The following is a 21,588-nucleotide window of genomic DNA, read 5'->3' on the forward strand; positions in this document are numbered from 1 at the left end:
CCCTGCATGCATGGAATGCATTCGTCGAGCTGCTGCTGCTGCTTCTTCTTCTTCTTCTTCTTCTTCTTCTTCTTCTTCTTCTTCTTCTTCTTCTTCTTCTTCTTCTTCTTCTGTGATCACTCATAGCCGAGTAAGATTGTAAGTGTACTTTCCTCTTAGCACATTTCTCTCTTGCGTCCTGAGTTCGAGTGTCTTCAAAGTCCATGACACCTTTGGTAAAGGCTGTTCTCCAAGTGGAGCGCTCGCTGGCAAGTGTTTCCCAATTGCTGGTGTTTATACTACATTTTTAAAAAAAATTGCCTTGAGACAGTCTTTAAACCTCTTTTGTTGACCACCAGCATTACGCTTTCCATTTTTAAGTTCAAAATAAAGTAGTTGCTTTGGAAGATGGTCATCAGGCATTCACACAACATGACCAGTCCAAAAAAGTTGATGTTGAAGAATCATTGCTTCAACACTGGTGATCTTTGCTTCTTCCAGTACACTGGTATTAGGTCACCTGTCTTCCCAAGTGATTTGTAAAAAATTTTGGAGACACCGTTGATGGAATCTTCCGAGGAGCTGGAGATGGCATTTATATGTGGTCCATGTTTCACAAGCATACAGTAAGATTGGTAGTACAATAGTTTTGTAAACAAGCATTTTGGTTTCTCTGTGAATGTCCCGGTCCTCAAACACTTTGCCTGAAGCGCAAGAGAACCACTGCCCATCAGTGAAGGCCATATGGAGCAAGATGGACCTATAATATAATAATAATTCTTTGAGCTAAAGAAGCAATGTCATGGCTGCATTTCTGAATGCAAATTGTCTCAGTCCTACTTGCCTTTGAACCTGAGAGCTGAACTGCATATTGCCACTGACATACGGCAACAGCTTTATAGATTTTACTATCGTTTTTCTATTCTGCCTCCAAACCAGATCAAAGTGGAATGCAGAGTTTCCCCCCTTAATGCAAAATGGAGAGACACCCAAACTGAAAGTTTCACCCACCTTTACAGGGTACCCATATAGCATCTTCCCACTGCATTCTGGTCCCAGAAGGAAAATCAGGCTGAAAAGCTCAGAGAGAGATTTGAAATTGGTACAGCTGACTTTGCAAGGCTTAAAAAAAATGCAGAAGCAAAGGAAAAAACCTACCACATCACCTAATTTCTCCCCCCTCCCTGGAAAAAAATTATTCAGTGAAATTTGCCCCTTCCAAGGGGGCTGGAACTCCACATCCACTTCGGCCCAAATTTACTACATAATGCTGAACAGATCTCTGTGGCATCCTCATAAAATTCGGGCAGGTGGGGGAGAAACAAATCAGGGACTTTCTGTTCTATAACCTTTCACTGTTTAAAGTAATAAAGTGAAATGTGTTCCAAAAATTGTGATCTACATAAACTGCACAGGCCTTGTCTTTATTATGTTTTATTCAAAATTCCTGAACACAAAGTCAATTTTAATTTATTCAGTAAAATTGGGAAATTAATATTTTATAGAGACCATTGTGTATTCTGGAAGTGTTTCATTTTATGACCTATGCTATTTGTAATTATAAAAACGCTACATTTTATACATCTTTAATGTTGCAATGCTGTTACAATTTGTTGGTCGCTTATGGTTCCTCCCACAAAATTCTGCTTTTAACTTGGAACATTTGACACATCCATTTTGTATTCCGTGGACTGATTTTTAAATGCAGGGAAACGTGTCCAGACTGGGAGGTTGGGGAACCCATCACAGCTGAACCAGGAAACAATGTTTTAAGCTCAGACTGGAAGATGAGATATGAAATTGTGGTCCGAGTGTGGACAGCATGACAAGAAGCTAGCCTCAACAACAGAGACCTGTTCCTACCCCTGTAGCTATTTAGATCATTTAAGCTGCTTTCTGTCACATCACCACATAGCCAAATCTGATGTTCCAAATAGTGCTCTGCACAGGTGGGTTTAGGGCAATGCGACTGGGCACACCTCCTTGTCTCTTTCCCAAAACCCAATAAGCACTTGCTTCAGGAAGCAGGCATTAAGGATCTGATAGGGTTCTAGAGTTCTTCTGCCTCCTTTCCAAAGCCTAGTTAGTGTTTGCCAAGCTTTGGGAAGGAGACAGGAGGACTCTAGGACGTTGCCAGAGTCTTGTGCCTCATTCCCAAAGCCCAGTGTCTCCCTTACCCAGCTTTGGTAAGGCGGCAGCTTTGGAAGGCGGATTTGGGCTGGGAGCAGGACATTTGGCCTCGCACAGGGTGCCATATTACCAAGGTCTGCCTCTGTCTAGAATCACTCAAGAAAGAATGACATAAACAGGTATTCAAGCTTGAAACAGCTGTCAACAGCCATGAAGTAGCTAGAGCTCCACCACCACCACCACCACCACCACCCCCGCAAACACACACACACACAAACAAAAGCTTCAGAGTGAAAATTGTTCTCTTATAATGGCAATGTTGTCCACCTGAGAAGTGCCAGAACTGTGTTCTGGCTAACAAAAAGTCCTGGGTTTCACATTCCCATCTACTGAATGTCTAACGTATACAGTGACATGACGTTTCATCACCTACATGGTGAATTCAGACTTGGTTCAGATGTGAGACATCTACCACTGAAAAATAATGTAAAGGATCACAATTTGATTGGCAGACTCTATTCCCCACCAGCAGGCTTTGTTTGCTGCTTGGGTCAGAGTGTTCACACAAATGTCTACTATGACAAAATTAAAATCACCCTGAGCTGGTGGCTTCACTGCTTCCCTTGCCACTCCAGAGGCTTGTCTGAACTCACCTTCCATCTTAAGATGACAAGATCCATATTTTAAAACACCCTATTTGAATGTGAACTACAGTCCTGCTGCCGTTCTGCCAGGAATAGAAAACCTTTTCTGCTTGCAGAAGCTTTTCCCAGTAGCTGTGTAGATGATCTCTTGGATGGCAAACTGCTGAGGTTGTTCTCTGGGATTGGGATTGTTGACCATTGCTGCTGTTATTGCCTCTCTTCAAGAAAAGGGTATTATGGAACTCAAAAAGGTTCAGAAAAGGGCAGCCAGGATGATCAAGGGTTGAAAAAACTCCCCTCTGAGGAAAGGTTGCAACATGTGGGGCTTTTTGATTTAGAAAAAAAGGTGAGTTGGGGGGAAATGATAGGGAGGTATAAAATTGTGCATGGTATTAAAAAATGGGTAAAGAGCGGGAAAATTCTCCCTCTATCATCATACTAAAACCAAGTACTAGTGAACAAAGTATTTCATGCAGTTCTTCTAAATAAAGTGTGGAATTCACAACCACAAGATAGCCACCAACTTGGAGAGAGCTTCAAAAGGAGATTTGACATATTCATGGAGAAAAAAAATTCAATGGCTACTAGCCTTAATGGCCATTTTCTGCTTTCAATGTATTCCTCTGAATACTAGTTGTCATAAGTCACAGGAGAAGAGAGTGCTGTCATGCTCAGTTCCTGCTCGAGTGCTTCCCATGGGCTTCTGGTTGGCCTCTGTGAGAAGAGGATGGCCTTTGTCCTGATCCACCAGAACTCTTCTTGTGTCATCCTAAGTTCTGTACTGTGCAGATCTTCTCAGATGTCTTCTACAGAGAATGTGACATATAAATAAGTCAATAATTATAATAATAATCAGACCGTTCTGTGCTTAATAAAACATGGCGTGTTGAAGAATGCCTACAAGTCAAGCATTCTCACCCCAGAGAGGTATGAAACCCCTTTGAATCATCACTCATCTTACTGAAACCATTGTTATTTCCCTTACATTTCCTTAGATGTTCCACTTATATATGAAAATGAAAATTCTCTCAAAATTTCACATTGTGTTAGAGGAAGGAAGGATGAGCATGGGGTGAGGCCTTCTCACTTAGGCACGTCACCGGATGCTCCCCCCCCCAAGCATTTGGATTATTCCCTTCATATTTTACAGTGGTAGAAGGGCCAGTGTGAGAATGACACCAGTGGCCTTGTTTCCAGGACCAAGGAGTTAAAACCCACTGTGACAGGTACATCAATATACAAGCTGAGGGGAAGAGTGAGAACTGGAGTTTCCACTAAGCTCAGTAGCTAATGCATGGATATTCTCGGGATACCCCTTACTGAAACAGTTGGTTTGTTCCCCTCACCCTGGCACTCTCTCAGGTTAAGGGTGTTGACTCTAGGGAGGGAAAAGACATGAACCCACTTGCAAGCTAGACATTTTCCCCGGAATAGAGATTATTGGGAGCAAGGGGAGTGCATTGCCTTGGGTTTAAAGCTTGGTAGGTGGGCATGGGAACTTATTGGAACAGCTTCTCAACTCCTGTGTAGTCTTGAACTTCTTATCACTGATCCTGGATGTGTGACCCTTGGCCCTAGCTACTAGGCCAGGCTCATCTTTGCCCACCCTTCTCACCTGAGGCTGGATTAGGCGATACTTACCGCTGTCTGCTGTCATGTTACCGCTATCTGCTGTCAGGATCCAGGGCAGTTTTGTCTTTCCCTTGCCCCCACCCTACTGTGCCTACCCTGCTCTTATATGTTTGGAGGTCACATTTGTTTAGAGGTCTACATCTGCAGAATCCAGTTCATTAGGGCCCAAACTGTATGTGATGCACACATTAGTGATGAGGGAATACTAGTGAATCTGCAGACAATCATTTTCTTATGCCACCACTAACAGGGCTTATTGTTGGAATTATAAATGGACTCGGGCTTTAGGCCTTAAGTCATAGGGAAAGCCTTGTTCACAGTACAAACCAGTATTTGGGGGGGGGCAAGGGTATGCTAATTGCCCAAATTTTCATGGGGGAAGAGATCAAGGAACAGTCTGTCCCTTCCACAACTTTATAAAAATTTGCAGACAACCTCCATATCCAGCTTCAGTGTGATTTCCAGAAGATTGTCCCATTCCCAAACTGATTTCTCCCACATTTACGAGGCTGAGGATATACTACACAATGCACACAGATACATGCATCCAAAACCCATTGGCCACATTGGATTTCGTTTTGTGCTTGCGAGTGCAATGTGCGGCCAAGAAATGAGAACCCTCGCAGAGCCATTTGCAAAAAAACTAGCAATGTTTAGTATAAAGTCACACTATTGAATTATAGCAATTTGCTTTTCTCATTCTCTCAGAACTTTTCCATCACTTTGAATGCCAATCTGTTATTTCCCTCAGCCATCAGGAGCCTTTTATTTATGTGCTATTATTATTGGCTGGCAATAAAAGCACAATGTATTTTAATCACATATGCCATAATAGTGAAATTATGATTGGAACACCTGGACTGCATAAAAACCAAAGCAATACAAAGGCGTGTGAGGAAGAACAGCCTGCTAGCCCTAAGTGGTGTTTAGAAGAGAGCTTTGATGAAGAAAAATACTTTTAACAGCCCTCAGGCCTGCTTCTGAAACTACTAGCGTTATGGACCATTTAGGTATTGATTCCATTTTTGTGTGATTTACTCAACCTTTTCTTCCCAGGAAGACTTTCATATCCTTCTCCTGTCTGTCAAAATCTATTATTCTTCCGATGGCGGAATGCATATGTGTTTTGCAGAGGGCAGCGTCAGTATCTTGTATAATGCTAACACTATTTTTTAACAATGTTGGTTGGAATTTATATTGCTTCTCTTTCTAGTAGTTAACTTATCTGTGCTGCAACAGGTAGAACAATCTGTATCCTTTTACATAGTGCTAAGTATTTACACTGGCTGGCAGTGACCTCCAGGATTTCACATAGGGGACATTCCCAGGCCTACCTGGAGATACTGGGGATTGAACCTGGAACCTTCTGGACCTGGAAACTGCATGTTATGTCCCTTACTCACAGGCATCAAGGTATTCCTTAAACCTTTGTGGTTGGTGGGCAATGAAAGAAGCCCCTGGCACTTGCCTCAGGCATTTTGGGACTCAAGGAGTAGTGAATTCAGTGGGCCTTCCTAAGTCTTGGAAAAGGTGCCTGTGTCTGGCTTACTTTCATTTAGATGACAGTGAAGATCTCCAGGCCGACAATCAATAAATCAACCAGTTACTTGCTGAACTGAGCTGGAATGAGGTTCCAGAATATCACTCAAGACGATCCCCTTTTCAGGTAACACTGATTGCCTTGCGTTCCTTGTCCCCTGAATTGCACATGGGTAACTGCATTATTCTAGCCCTTCAACCTTTGTTGTTTATTTTAGTGTATCCTACCTCTCACAGCTAATTATCTATCCTCCCTGTTGTTTTTCAAATTACCCATGCCTCTGTGCTGCAGTCTCTTGGCCTCCTTCCTTGTGGAGAACTAAGGGCACCAGGTTAAATTTACTCATGAATGCCTGAATGTGAATTTCCACAATGAATCTGGCCCTCCTATCTTGCGCCTGCCCTTTCTTAACCTTGCTAACGGTACATAATGAACCAAAATTTGAAGAGTCTTCTATAAATGCCCTCACTTGACACTTCTGGCTGACTAGAAGGGTACCTGTGTGTCTGTATTCATTAACTTCATTTATGTATCCAATACTTGTGTTTCTTCCTGTTGTCCTGTTCCTCATTCTCCATGTTTGTGCTTAGAATTGTAGCAGCCTATATTGGCATATGGTTATTTTGTCCCCTGAGAAAGGAAGGGTCAATATATGTAAGGATCAGTGCACCCTTCCATTGAACTTAGAATTTGGCTTATTGATGTGCTAGTGGAGAAGACCAGAGTTCCTTCTCTGTCACAAACTAGAGCTCATTGCATATGAGTGTTGGTTATGGAAGAGGCCATATGATCAACTACAGAGCGCAGGCTTTGAATCCCTTGCACCTCCAGTTATGAAAGGCAGGTGGGAGGTGATTTCTGGTGGGTGCTATTTCTGAGAGGAATGAATTGCAACATACAAAACTATATTATCCAGGAGCCAACATGGTGCTTTCTTTCTGCCTTTGATGGAGGCAACTCTGTGACTGCAGCAAAATCTCTAATCCAATTCATGGTGATGTGCCCAAGAATCACAATTACTTGGCATTGTAAAGAGGCAGAAAGGCTCACCATTGCAAACTGGTATGCCAAATCATGACACCTACATGCTATGGAACAGTTTACATGCTATATCTGGATGAGGAAAGACGGGAAAGATCCAGAATACTTGGTTTGGTATGGTTGTATTTCTCATGTGAATACCTCATATCAGAGAAGGAATATTCCATTACAACAAAAACAATTATGAAATGAGTTGTGGACTGTGTGTGTGTGTGCACGTGTGTGTGTGTGGCATTGTATTTTATCTTGGTTGAATTTGTTCAGAGTCCTTTGTGACCCCAGACTCTAAGGTTTATGTTTATTTTAAGTGACTTTCTAGCCCTTCCACAAAGAACGTTATGGGACATTATGCACAGGTACCTTTTAATTTATGTGAAATGGGCGTGAGTGTGTGGTGGCTATGTTGTATATTTTTCCTGGTACCAAGGAATGTTCCCTGCTGCTATTAAACATTGTGCATGTGTGTGAAAGAGACAGACAGACAGATAAATCAATACTGTGGAGCTTCACAACCAGGACTACCAGGACATAGCTGACTTCCCCTTGAAAGCATTAGATTGCCGGGTGGTTGTCTCTCTAACTGTGTTATGCCACACTCATAATTTGTGTAATTTTGTGTTGTGCTCCCACACCAGCTGTTTTGTGACTGCACTCTTTTAAAATTCAAAATGTGCCCACTGCTCCAAAAAGGTTGGTGACCCCCTATTTTTTTTAGTACATATTATTATTTATTTTAATTTTTTTTAAAAAAATGGAATTGTTTTATTGATAGTTTGATTTTATACGTGATGTGGCCCACACTGGGATCACTTGTCTGATGAAGGACATGCTAAAATTGGGGGGGGGGGGGAGAGAATAGACATGCATAAAATTGCTACTCCTTGTGTACAAGTGTGTGACACAATCATTCTTCATCAATTCTTCAGTAGGGAACCTTTTTACCCCATGCTCTTTGCAATGAATTACTGTCTAGCAGGACTTCTTAACCACCTTTACTTGCAAAACCTAAAATTTGTCAATCAGATTTACAATGTACAATCTCCCTTTTGTGAGTGCATGCTGACTATTCTTAATTAAATCATAACTTTTTAGTTGTTCTCTGGCTCATTCTGATGAATGTTGCTAGTGGAGATTTCAAGCACCATAGTCAATCTTTTAAAACCTGGATCTTTCCTAGATTCTGTGTTTAAAGAAACCTTAAATCTTGATCAACGCCTACAGCTCCATCGGCTTCTCACCAATCTACTGCACCTTCCTGGGATTCCAAAATGATTTAGGGGCCTGTTTTTCACAGCTGGTTTCTAATTCTCATTTATTATTCAACTGCAGTTGTGATTTATATGCTCAAGCATGCTAGCTGATTGTGTCTAAAAATTAGGAATGGTAGCAAGGTGGCTTGCCTCCAATTTACATGCCTTCCTTAATTATATGGCAAAAATTCAGGTGGGGGAATGGGCATTAAACATCAACTCATGCATGTTCATCATCAACCAGATTTAAAGAACTTGATGGATGTTGTTGAGGAACCTGCTGGTAGAATAGCTCCCATGTGGCCCACTGTGGCCCAGTGTCAAATGTTTTCGACAAGTCTCAGAAAGTTGGATTTAGGTTCATACTTTTCAACTTCTGAAAATACAAAAGAAAGCTCTTTGTTGTTACCTTTGCAACATGGGAGATGATTCAATGTGACATCTTCCCATTTTCATCAGGTAAGGTCAGAAGTCCTTGACCATGTGGGAGAAGTTTTAATATCGGGGAAGGACAACGCTGGCATTGAACTAACTGTTAGCCCACCAGCGTGGCTGGGGCAACCCAGTCAGATGGGTGGGGTACAAATAATAAAATTGTTGTTGTTGTTGTTGTTGTTGTTTTGTTTTGTTTTGTTTTGTTGTTGTTGTAGTAGTAAAAGCTTTGAGAACGCAGTAGATAATGTGTGCTTACCCATCCAACCATTTAAGCATTATTGAGCTTTTCTTTTCTTTTCTCACAAAAAAGGTGGACAAGAAATCCCATCATACCTGACCACTGATGGGAGTTGGAGTGTGTAGTGATTATAGCAATAAAAAGACCAATCACCTAGTGTCAGACTAGTTGATTTCTGCACGTGGGATGGAGGAGGGTCCATCTTGTCCTTTTGTCTCAGATGGCAAAATGTCTTGGGCTGCGCCTAGTTCTGAACTATGGCTACTCTTTAGTTTCTACTTTGGCAGTTGCAAAGCCAGTTCTGTTATATTAATATTGGATATGCAGTCTTGTTCTAATAACCAATTATAGATTTGTTATGGCAGAACACCCTTCTGTTGTTGTTTTCAACCAGAACTGTTTATTTTCTTTCTTTCTTGTAAATCCACTTTTTGTCTTTTTGTTTCCTTTTTATCAGAATGTGTCAAATCTATGAACGACATGTTATTTTGTCATATAGCAATCTTCATCAACACTAGGCTTATTGTGGGCAAACATTTGCTCTGATATCTTTTGAAGTACTAGTGCCAGGGACAATTTTATCAGTACAGAAAAGAGGGGGAGAGGAGCAATGAACTTTTTTCCCAGACCTCTGCTTTATGCATGTGGCAATATAGGGGAAATAACTTTGTCAATCTCACCTGCCGTTGAACCCAAAGGGTTGACTATACAGTGGTACCTCAGGTTAAGAACTTAATTCATTCTGGAGGTCCGTTCTTAACCTGAAACTGTTCTTAACCTGAGGTACCACTTTAGGTAATGGGGTCTCCTGCTGCCACGCAATTTCTGTTCTCATCTTAGAGCAATGTTCTTAACCCGAGGCACTATTTCTGGGTTAGCAGAGTTTGTAACCTAAAGTGTTTGTAACCCAAAGTGTTTGTAACCCAAGGTACCACTGTATGCCATTCTAACTTTAGCACAATACCCGGAACGTAACCTCCATGTAAGTTGCAGCTTTACTCCATTTTAGGGACTTTGAGGAGCAACTCTCCTGTGGAACACCATAACCTGCTGGATTTATAATGGATTGACCTTTTGAAAGGACTTGTGAGAGGGTAACGCTGGCAAGCCTTTCCTCCCTTCAATGCCATGCCTGCTGGTGAAGCTGTGCGTTCTGTGGTCATGTGAAGTGGCCCTACACATGTAATGTCATACACATGTAGGGATCTGTTGAATACAGCCCACTGGCAACTGCTGTCGGCAGTGAGGGCTATATAGAACCTCAAGGTTCATAGTATTCATGGTATTCAACTCTGAATACCAGTTGTTGGGAACAACAGTGGGAGAACATCACATCATACTTCTAAGTTTCCAGGAGACATCTTGTTGACTGTTATGGAAAACAAGATGCTGTACTGTACATGGTCTCTGCCATGGGAGCATATTCACCCAGTGCTTTTCCAGCTGCACTGGCTTCCGGTGGAGTACAGGGTCAGATTTAAGGTGCTGGTTTTGACCTTTAAAGCCCTTCAAGGCCTAGGACCCTCATACCTATGGGACCGCCTCTCCCAGTATGCCCCACGGAGGACCTTAAGGTCCATAAATAGCAACACCCTAGAGGTCCCAGGCCCTAAGGAAGTTAAATTAGCTCAACCAGAGCCAGGGCCTTTTCAGCACTGACTCCGGCCTGGTGGAATGCTCTGTCTCATGAGACCAGGGCCCTGCGGGATCTGATTTCTTTCCACAGGGTCTGTAAGACAGAGTTGTTCCACCTGGCCTTTGGCTTAGAACCATAGAATCATAGAATCATAGAGCTGGAATAGACCACAAGGGCCATCGAGTCCAACCCCCTGCCAAGCAGGAAACACCATCAGAGCACTCCTGACATATGGTTGTCAAGCCTCTGCTTAAAGACCTCCAAAGAAGGAGACTCCACCACACTCCTTGGCAGCAAATTCCACTGTCGAACAGCTCTTACTGTCAGGAAGTTCTTCCTAATGTTTAGGTGGAATCTTCTTTCTTGTAGTTTGGATCCATTGCTCCGTGTCCGCTTCTCTGGAGCAGCAGAAAACAACCTTTCTCCCTCCTCTATATGACATCCTTTTATATATTTGAACATGGCTATCATATCACCCCTTAACCTCTTCTTCTCCAGGCTAAACATGCCCAGCTCCCTTAGTTGTTCCTCATAAGGCATTGTTTCCAGGCCTTTGACCATTTTGGTTGCCCTCCTCTGGACACGTTCCAGTTTGTCAGTGTCCTTCTTGAACTGTGGTGCCCAGAACTGGACACAGTACTCCAGGTGAGGTCTGACCAGAGCAGAATATAGTGGCACTATTACTTCCGTTGATCTAGATGCTATACTCCTATTGATGCAGCCCAGAATTGCATTTAGCTGCCACATCACACTGTTGGCTCATGTCAAGTTTGTGGTCAACCAGTTTGATTGTCTCCCCCTCTTTCTTTTTCCTTTCTCCTCCTATGAAGAGATTGCACCCTAATGTTTTAATGTTGTACCTTAATCTTTTAAATTGTATTTTAATCAACTTGTTTTTATTATTGGTTGTTAGCCGCCCTGAGCCCAGTCTTGGCTAGGGAGGGCGGGGTATGAATAAAATTTTTATTATTATTATTATTATTATTATTATTATTATTATTATTACTACTACTACTACTACTACTACTAGATGGGTCTTGGGTAGAAACTAGCAAGTCTCTTCTTGTGCATTTCAGGAACAGATGAAGGGATAAGGTACAGTGATTTTGTTGGCTTCCATTTCTCACTTTACAATATTTAGCTCACTTTCCCACATTTCCACACCACTTTGCAATTTTCTCATTTAAAAAGTCCTCATAAATGCACCAGCTTTTTAGTCCAATTTTCTTGCAATATAAATAGTTTAGTATGTGATTCTGGCTAATATACACATTTTACAATGCATTCCCCCCTCCTATGATGCATTTCTGTGCATTATCTTTACCAATGCATGCATTCTTATGCACGCTTTACCCTGACACATGCATTTGCAAGCATATTAGAGAACTGCATTGCAAACTTCAGATAAGCGCACATTTTGAACAATGACTCTGTTTCAGTTCACATATTGTTTTGGAGTGTGTGAATTAGGTTGGTTTGCCTTTCAGTGCAAACTGTATTGACTTTCTCTCTCACATGCCTAGCGGAAGCATGGGAATGTGATAATACCTTGTCCTGGAGTGTCTGTTTAGCTATATCTGGATATTTGAGAAACCTGCCACAGGGATGTCAATAATGAGCAGAACGGGCAATCGTTCTGGTTTCCTAATCTGCCTACTGAGTTGGTTGCATCTGTCATTATACTCGGTGTTTAAAAGAAAGGGCTTATGTTCAGCACAATTTGAAAATGAAGGGTGGTATCCAACTAAGTCATACTCAGAGTAGCCCTACTTGAAGTCAATGACCATGAAGTCACTTCGGTACATTGCTTTCAGAGGCTCGACTCTTCGTATGACTAACTGTTTATATCACCCAGAGTTACTAGCTCAGTTACAGCTACCCCAGGCTCATTAAATTTTCGGTCAGCTCTTTTTACACTGATGCTTCCTGACACAACATGATTGGTACGTGGGAGACACCACAATCCCAGCAAAGGAGCACTTGCTACAATGCCCTGGAATTAAACTATTAATGGGAAATGTAAGAGGACATAAAAAAGGGGGAATTTTATGTCTGGATTGTAAAGTGTAGGTGTGAACAAAGTCCAGATTTGTAAAGGTCCATTGCATCCCATAGCTCAAGGTGAACTATTTATTGTTGGGATTAGCTGTTGAAGGCTTAATAGAACTATTAATTGAGAGCACAGCACTGAGTAAGCGGGAGGTGAGGAACACATGTTTGAGGAAAGTGATGCTAAAATTTTCAACAAATGCAGTCCCCTCTTAGCTGCAGCCTGTGTGTCAATACTGAATGCAATGGACAAATGAGCCCCTTGGGTTCCTTTTGGCGTACACTTCAATGCAGAGCACACTTGGTCAAAATCTCTTCTCATTTCAACTTAGGTAACAGTCGGTTTGCTTCTGTATGGGACATTCTTTGCATTTAGTTAACAAGGCAAATAAATCATTGGTTTTCTCTGTATTTCTTCATCACTGCAGGGGACATGGGGCTGCAAGCCTGCCCTCTGATCAAGAGAGACATGCTGCAGTGTGGAGAATAAACAAGAGAGAGAGGAAGGAGGAAGGAGACGATGAAGGGGAAGCCAGTATAGCCTCTCCTCCCACACATGTATTCTGTTGTGAGATCCACAGGCTGCCAGGCCTTATCTACAAGGACCAGTTTTCGATTTCAAGGAACCCGCAGCAACTCAGTGAAATGTCCTCTGGAGGCACCCTTCTATATTGGTGAGCCCCTGGTTGTGGAGCTCCATGGTAGGCGTCCACTGTCATTTCCCACAATGTCCCTGATGTAGCACTGCCCCAGGGCATTGTGGGAAGTTAAACTGGTAAGCATTGCTATAGGAACTTATAGCAAGTTAAGGGATTGGTCTTAATGTTGGCATCCGCCTGTCTCGTGAGACAATGGAAGATAGCACCTGCAGGGCTAAAGTCAAACATTTGGAGACTTACAGCGCCTGCTGTGGCTGTAGAGATTGATATGGGAGAGACATGTTTTATTGCAAGTGGGGCAGATGAAGGCACCCAGTTTTCCTGGCACAGGTGCATTGTTGCATCTCTTCTCTCTGTACAGTGGTACCTCAGGTTACAGAAGCTTCAGGTTATAGACGCTTCAGGTTACAGACTCCGCTAACCCAGAAATAGTACCTTGGGTTAAGAACTTTGCTTCAGGATGAGAACAGAAATCGTGCGGTGGCGGCGTGGCAGCAGCGGGAGGCCCCATTAGCTAAAGTGGTATCTCAGGTTAAGAACAGTTTCAGGTTAAGAACAGACCTCCAGAATGGATTAAGTTCTTAACCCGAGGTACCACTGTACTCCTTCAAGAGGTTATTCCTCCTCTGCTCACTGCTATGGGTACACGACCTGGCTTTCCTTCTCCAGGCACTGCAATCACCTGCAAGAGATTCCCTCATGGTGGGGTTAATGTTGCCAGACTTCATGTCACATTTGCAGAGTGGGTCTGCTGACATCGGTCTATCTAACTCCATATTGTCTACACTGACTGACAGCAGCTCCCCAAGGGTTCAGACAGAGGACATTTTCAGTCCTACCTGGAAATGTTGACGATTGAACCAAGGGCCTTTTGCATACAATGCAGAAGCTCGACTGCTGAGCTGCGGCTCTTGTTCCTTGATCCATTCTTCTAGTTTGTATCCTGGCTTCATTCATTCATTTTATTTATATACCACTTGTCAGAGAACTGCCATCGGCTCGGGGGGAGAGGGGAAAAGCCAGATGGATTACAGAGAGCCCCCAAAGGTCATGGGAAGCAGCTCCTCCTCTGCGGAGGAGAGTTACCACGCCTCCAGTGGAGAGGAGCTTCAGGGCTCGGAGGAGGCGAGGCGGCGCCAGGACACCTTGTCTGGGCAAAGCCAGGAGGAGAGAGGTCCTCCGTTACCCACGCCCTCCTTGCGCAGTAAGCTTCCGCGCCAAGAGGGGAGGTGCAGACTGGGAGTCAGGAAACTATTCTGCTGGGGAAGGTTTAAGGACCGCCCACTCATGGATTCTGCCAGGAATGAGCCAGCCACGGGAGAGTGGTGCTCTGGACAGATAAAGTTTATTTTGCCATCAAAAGCAAGGCTTCACAGCCGATCAGGGAGGCATTTGTCTGCTTGCTCTCAAACAACCCCTTGGAACCCTTACACCACTTTTCTACACACAAAAAAACCATGCTGAAAGCAGCTTCCAATAAAGGAACAGGGTCTTGGCTCCTGGCTTGCCCCCATAGCTCTTGGCTCCTGACTCACCTGAGACTGTTGTCTATAGTCCAGACCTGATGTCAGGTCACCTCAGAAAGGCAAGTAGTTTTCTACTTCTTTTTCCTATCAGCTAAAGAAAACCATTGTGATAAAACATTTCTCACCTCGTCGTTCATGGGAAAGCATTTTTCTGCCTTGATCTTTTACTTCATTCAATCAGTTCCCGGGCTTGTGTTTTTTCCCCCTAACGTTGGTTTCTTTGAATTGTTTTTCTGCTATGGGCAATATCTGTCATTGGTATAAAAACTTCAGAGCTTTCAAAGGGCAGCTAATACATATTTTTCATCTTGACTTGGTTTATGCCACATGCCATTATCAGATTGCATTTAAGCTCGCCATGACAGCATGTCATTGTTCAATTAGGGTTTTCGACATCCTTCCTAATTGTAAATATTTCAACTCCTCAGGTGCCTCCTACAATTGCCTTTCACTTATTTGTCACTGGGAGCCATTGCTCAAGCAAAGGAAAATGCTCATGTGTTTTTTGAGGGGGAAGAGAGCAAAGAAACCACATTTACTGCTTTAATAAATATTATAAATAAGTTTTTGGAGGAACATTTGACAAAGTTGACGCAAGTTCTTGGCCTAAACAAAGAGGTTAGATTTCTGGAGCCTTGCAATGGTATCTTACATGAGTACTCAAAAGTAAGCCTTACTTAGTTCAGTGGGGCTTACTCCCGGGTAAGTGGTTGTAGTATTGCAGCCTATGCAAACTAGAAGTGCTGTAGCTCACATTAAGTATAATTGAATAATTGCACACTGAAATGAAGAATCCCCATATGTATATTGCTGAAAGGCTGAACATTTGAAAATTTCATTTGAGTATACTAAACTAGAAGGAAGCTCTCTAAGCCTCTGAGTTGATAATTAACTGTTGATGTTCTCTGCTAACTTAAACTTGGTGTTTTAGCTTTAGATCATGTGCGGTTTTCAATTACAAATCTCCACCTTAAAGGACGTTGCTTGTTAGTCTTTCTCTGGACCCCACAGAGGGGAAAAAGGATGTGATAATGACTCTCTAGGAGCTTCATAGCCTTAGGCTGGAGAGACAGAGATTTGATTTTTACTGCGATTGCAATTATGTTATACAGTGGTACCTCGGGTTAAGTACTTAATTCGTTCTGGAGGTCCATACTTAACCTGAAACTGTTCTTAACCTGAAGCACCATTTTAGCTAATGGGGCCTCCTGCTGCTGCCGTGCCGCCGGAGCACAATTTCTGTTCTCATCCTGAAGCAAAGTTCTTAACCTGAAGCACTATTTCTAGGTTAACGGAGTCTGTAACCTGAAGCGTATGTAACCCGAGGTACCACTGTATATATTTAAGAAGAGCCTATGCTTGGAGAAGCGTATGCTTTATGGAATTATCTGAATGCATCACTGGTGATTTTTATACCTGTTTTGAAGAAGTTCTGTTTAGTAAAGCTTTGAATCATAATTATGGGTCTGGACAATTTTCATTCCAAAAGAAGTCAACTTTTATGCACCCAATCACTTCAAGCTGCACAGTATTAATATCTGCAATGTCCCAGGCTCATTCCTAAATATCTCCAGTACTAGGAAAGACTCTCACCTGAATCCACAGAGAATTGCAGCCAGTCAGTATTGACAATACTCAGCTAGATGGACCACTTTTTCTGACTTGGGAGAAGACAGGTTCTTATGTTCTTAGACTTCTGTTGCCAGGGAGTTCCACAGTGTATTGGTCTGCTACACTAAAGGCCTGGTAAAGCTCAACCAAACCTCAGAGAAATTGAGGACAACAAAAAAGGCTCCTTCAGAAGACCTGCTGGGAAACTCCAAGGGTTCAAACTATCTAAGTTCTCCCATGCCATGGGGTCCCAGTTCATCTCCCCCTCCCCATGCCTGTAATTTACTTTTAAAAAGTCATTCCTGTAGTTGCAGATTTTGTGAATGGTGTCTTACTTAGTTGGGTTATAAGACTATGGACACTTCTTAAGTACTTTACAGCTCCAGTAAGTAAAATTATCTACATATTATTAGTTCCCTTTTTAATGAACGCTTCTTCAAACTGTCTCCATATTTTGTGGAAGCGGGGAATTAATTTTAGGCAGGAAGTCAAAGTGTATATAAGAATGAGAATACATGAGTGTGCCTCTAGAACCTTCATAGATTTCTTCAGCACCATGGTGAGGCCTTTTGAGGCAACCACCTGTATGAAGTGGCCAGTCTGAAATACACTACCCTTTTCATTTTGCTGCTGAAGTTCTTTCCTGAAAAGCACTCAGAAGCAATTCATGAGTCTACTGCAGTGGATTTCCAGTCGACATACGGACAACTAATCCCTTCCCAGGGTATTCTGTGTTTACACCAAAGGTTTAGCCAAGTACCACTTGGTGACATTCAAAGATTTCTAACTGAGTGGCATTATTTCTAACGTTCTCCTGGAGCGTGGAGCTCTTCTAAAAGAAAAAGGAAAGGACACATTTTCAAAAGCTCAACACGAACATGGAAAGGAAATAAGAATGGTTTACTGGGTGGTTTTATCAACCTTTGCTACAAGCTTCCCAAGGCTAGGAGTTACCAAGTGCTCCCAACCTAAAATTAAAAATGCCATTCTTGGATAATCTGGCTTCTTCTCCTGTGCAGTGTAGTGGTTAAGAGCAGTGGACTCATAACCTGGTGAACCGGGTTCACGCCCCCGCTCCTCCACATGCAGCTGCTGGCTGACCTTGGGCTAGTCACACTTCTCTGAAGTCTCTCAGCCTCACTCACCTCACAGAGTGTTTGTTGTGGGGTGAGGAAGGGAAAGGAGATTTTTAGCAGCTTTGAGACTCCTTAGGGTAGTGATAAAGCGGGATATCAAATCCAAACTCTTCTTCTCTTCTTCTTCTCCTCTGGTGGAGGAGGCATGGTCTCTGGGCCTGCTGGGGGTGGCCTGGCCTGCACCGCCATCAGCTCCTCCACCTCCATCTCCATCTCTCACACGAAAGATGCACTTGGAACAAGCAGAGGTTCCAGGAGGTGTCTCCTGTGTGATGGAAGCTCTCTGGTGCCTGCTATGGTTTCTTCCTTTCCCCAAATAAGGTTTTCCTTACCTCCACAGGGAGTAGCAGAGGTAGCAGATGAGCCCCAAAGAGGGAGCTGGTGTTTCTATGAATTTTGGGGCACCCTGTTTGAGGAAGGGCTGGGATTCTGAGCCCTTCACTTCTGAGTTCATTTCCAGTCTTTGCTAAGCTCTCGTCATTCCATTATTTCAGTTACCGCAGCTCAAAAGCAAGCCTCTGAGTTACCTACCCGTCGCTCGTAAGATTTGCTTGGTCATTTGATTCAAGGCAAAATGTGTGATAGTAGAAATTTTTCTGACTGCCAGCCCACATTTGTTCCTTTACGTTGCTGCAGTTCTGGGCATCAACCACATAAAAAGAGTGTGTCGTTGAATATTAGTCAGGGGTGGGGAGGCTTATTGAAAGCTTATAAGCAGAAAAAAAAACCAGAAGCATTTTTACTTGGTATTATAGGTCGGGACATTAATAGGCAAGATGTTAAATTGTTTTTATATGCAACAACTGCGGCAAGAGTATAGTTAGCCCAGAAATGGAAACAAGAATTCCAATGAAAGAAGAATGGCAGACGAAATTAATGGACTATGCAGAATTGGACAAAATGACAGGAAGGATTCGAAACCTGAGGGACCAGAGATTTACAGAAGATTGGAAGAAGTATATGAATTATTTGAAGAGCAACTGTAATCAACAAATTACGCTAGTAGGACTACAAGAAGTTTTGTAAGGAGAAATATACGAAGTGTTACAAAGTATGGTCGGCCAATTGGTGTTAAAGAAGGATAGAACTTTTTTTATGTATGCAACAACAGCAACAAGAATACTCATCGCGAAATATTGGAAGACACAAGATTTACCCACCAGGGAAGAATGGCAGATGAAGTTGATGGACTACATGGAATTGGCGGAAATGATTGGCAGAATCCTAGACCAGGGAGAAGAGTCGGTGGAAGAAGACTGGAAAAAGTTTAAAGACAATTTACAGAAATACTGTAAAATTAATGAATGTTAGAAAAATGTTGGAATGAAGTTATATGGCTTTAGTAGAAATGTTATAAGGAATTAAGTATAAATAGATTATTAGAGCATTAAAGGGAAAAATAAGGTGAGAATGTGTTAAGACAATTATAGGATAGAAAACAAAGGAAGATGGAAAGGAATTGCTGAAACAATTAATAGAAGTGGAATACAAAAAGGGAGGTGTGAGGAGGTCGTGGAAATTAGTGAAAGAAAGATAAGATATTGAGATTGGACTGTGTTTTAAACTGTTTTTGTTTTGTTTTGTTAGTTGTGTGTTAGTGTTTTGCAGTTGTTGTTTTTTAGTATTGTATGGTATTGTTGTATTTTTCTTTTTTTGGTTTTTTGTAGTGTTGTGTTCAATTTGTTGGAAAACTAATAAATATTATTATAAAAAAAGATAGAGATATTGGTTATGAGTTTGAAATATAATAGGGAAGATAAGAAATGCATACTGAGAGATTAGATTGGGAAATTTTCAGACAGGATTGATGGAAGTCAAAAATGTGAACAAGATGTAAAAGTATGTTTAATTGCTGTTGAAAATGATACGTTTAAAAAAAACTAATAAAAAATTATATATATAAAAAGGAAGCTTAGAGGCAGAGTTACGTGTGGGAGCCTCATCTGGATAAGGATGCAGAAGTGAGAGGGGCTTTAACCTTTTGCACCATGCTGCAGTCTGTATTTGAGCCCCTGCATGTACAACAATAAAGCCCCCCATTAATGTGTGTGCATGAAAGAGAGAGGCTTGACAACCATATGTCAGGAGTGCTCTGATGGTGTTTCCTGCTTGGCAGGGGGTTGGACTCAATGGCCCTTGTGGTCTCTTCCAACTCTATGATTCTATGATTCTATGATTCTCGGTAGTGACGCCCTCCCTGTGGAACGCCCTCCCACCAGATGTCAAAGAGAACAACAACTACCAGACTTTTAGAAGACATCTGAAGGCAGCCCTGTTTAGGGAAGCTTTTAATGTTTGATGTACCATAGTATTTTAATATTCTTTTGGAAGCCGCCCAGAGTGGCTGGGGAAACCCAGCCAGATGGGCGGGGTATAAATAATAAATTATTATTATTATTATTATCTATGAGAGAAGGAGGGTCCAATTCACCACTGGCATGTGGGAGCCCGCACATTAACCACAAAGGAATGAGTACTCTGTAGAGGAGGAAGGTTCCCACACTCTTACTTTAAATTATCCTTCTTATTTTCTGAAATACAGGCCAATAATCTCTAGAATGTTGTACTATCATAAAACTGGAGTGGCATTTCATGAAGTTCCATTCAGTTCATTTGGTGGTATTAAATACGATCTCTCCTGCATGAGAAAAGCAAATGATTGTTCTCTCCCTCTCTCTCTCTCTCTGAAGCCGACTGTGTAAAATGTACTTCAATAAAATCCAAGAAAATTAATATTCAATGATTTACAGTAAATCTCCTGAGTACAGAAGGCTTCTGCTCTAAGACAGGAAAGGCAAACACTTGTGGGCTACATTATAATGATGGCTTATGCTAATTAAACTGAAGCAGAAATGCTTAATTTATGCCTTACCATCAAATGGATGGTGGGGGGAACACCCTCTTGGTTCAAGCTTTACCTTATTAAGAGGATTTACCTCCTCTTTCCTGTAATAAAAATCTATTTTTGAGTGTAGGCAGAGAAAGCAATGACTCGCAGTGCTTTGCCTCTAGTTGCTGTGCCATTTGGGATCTCAACCTCCATTCAGTGTAGTGGTTGCAATTAGGTTAATTAGAACATTATCTCAAAGTGCACAGCTATTGAGGAGTAAGGAGAAAAGAATGCATTCTCACCATCTCTTGCTGCCTTCTCACAAATAAATGGATTTTTGCTGGAAATTATTTTCTAATTATACCGAATAATCTCTCTCTCCCCGGGTTGGGTGACATTTAAATATAACAACTGAAGATCTCTACACGAGGAAGGGTTGTTGACACAGAAGATCAGTGAGCAGATCGCCTCTGATTTTGATCAGATTAACAGTATTAGTAGACAGGCATTTAACACTTTCTCCCATGCTATTTCTATGATTTAAATTGCCCCCCAAAGTAACTATAGCCCAAAATGCAGGGGTGTCAACTTGAATAAAATATTGTGGGGGCCCAGGTAAGCTCTGCCCCTCATAATAGATCACATGACACAGTACACACACACTATTTAAATGGGAATGCCCATGAACTTTGTGGAGGCCCGGCCCCCTCAAATATTTTATTGTGCCCCTTAGGAGTTTTCTCCTATGCCAAAATGCCAGACCCATTATAAGCCAGCCATATGAGTTGATCTCATCGTGAGCCACACTGTGAAGTCAACTATAACCCATTACCTGATATTGTTATGTTATTGGTTTCTCACCCATGCTCCAGATTATTGGTTGTTGATGAGTGTGGTGGACATTGAACAGTGTTATGTCAGGACATGGGGTGCTTTCTAACGTATAGCAAAAAGCATCCCCATGTCTCTACATTATGTTGTTCAGTATACACCACACCCACCACCAGTCTTATAGTGGCGAACCCCATGTTTCACAGATAAAAATGGCCGCAACTACAATGATGTAGTGACTTCCGTTCCTTTGGAAGTATTAATGTTTCAAGGACCTGATAATACAACCTGGACAGAGAACATGGGCTGCAGATAATAAAATAATATTATCAGCAATATTAAATAGCAATAATAAAATCTGTTCTGCTGTAAACTGGATCTTCACCCTCTCTCTTTCCAAGTTTGTAATCTGCAATGCAAG

This window comes from Podarcis liolepis, assembly GCF_965112155.1.
Source record: "Podarcis liolepis genome assembly, chromosome: 5".
Classification (NCBI taxonomy): Eukaryota; Metazoa; Chordata; class Lepidosauria; order Squamata; family Lacertidae; genus Podarcis; species Podarcis liolepis.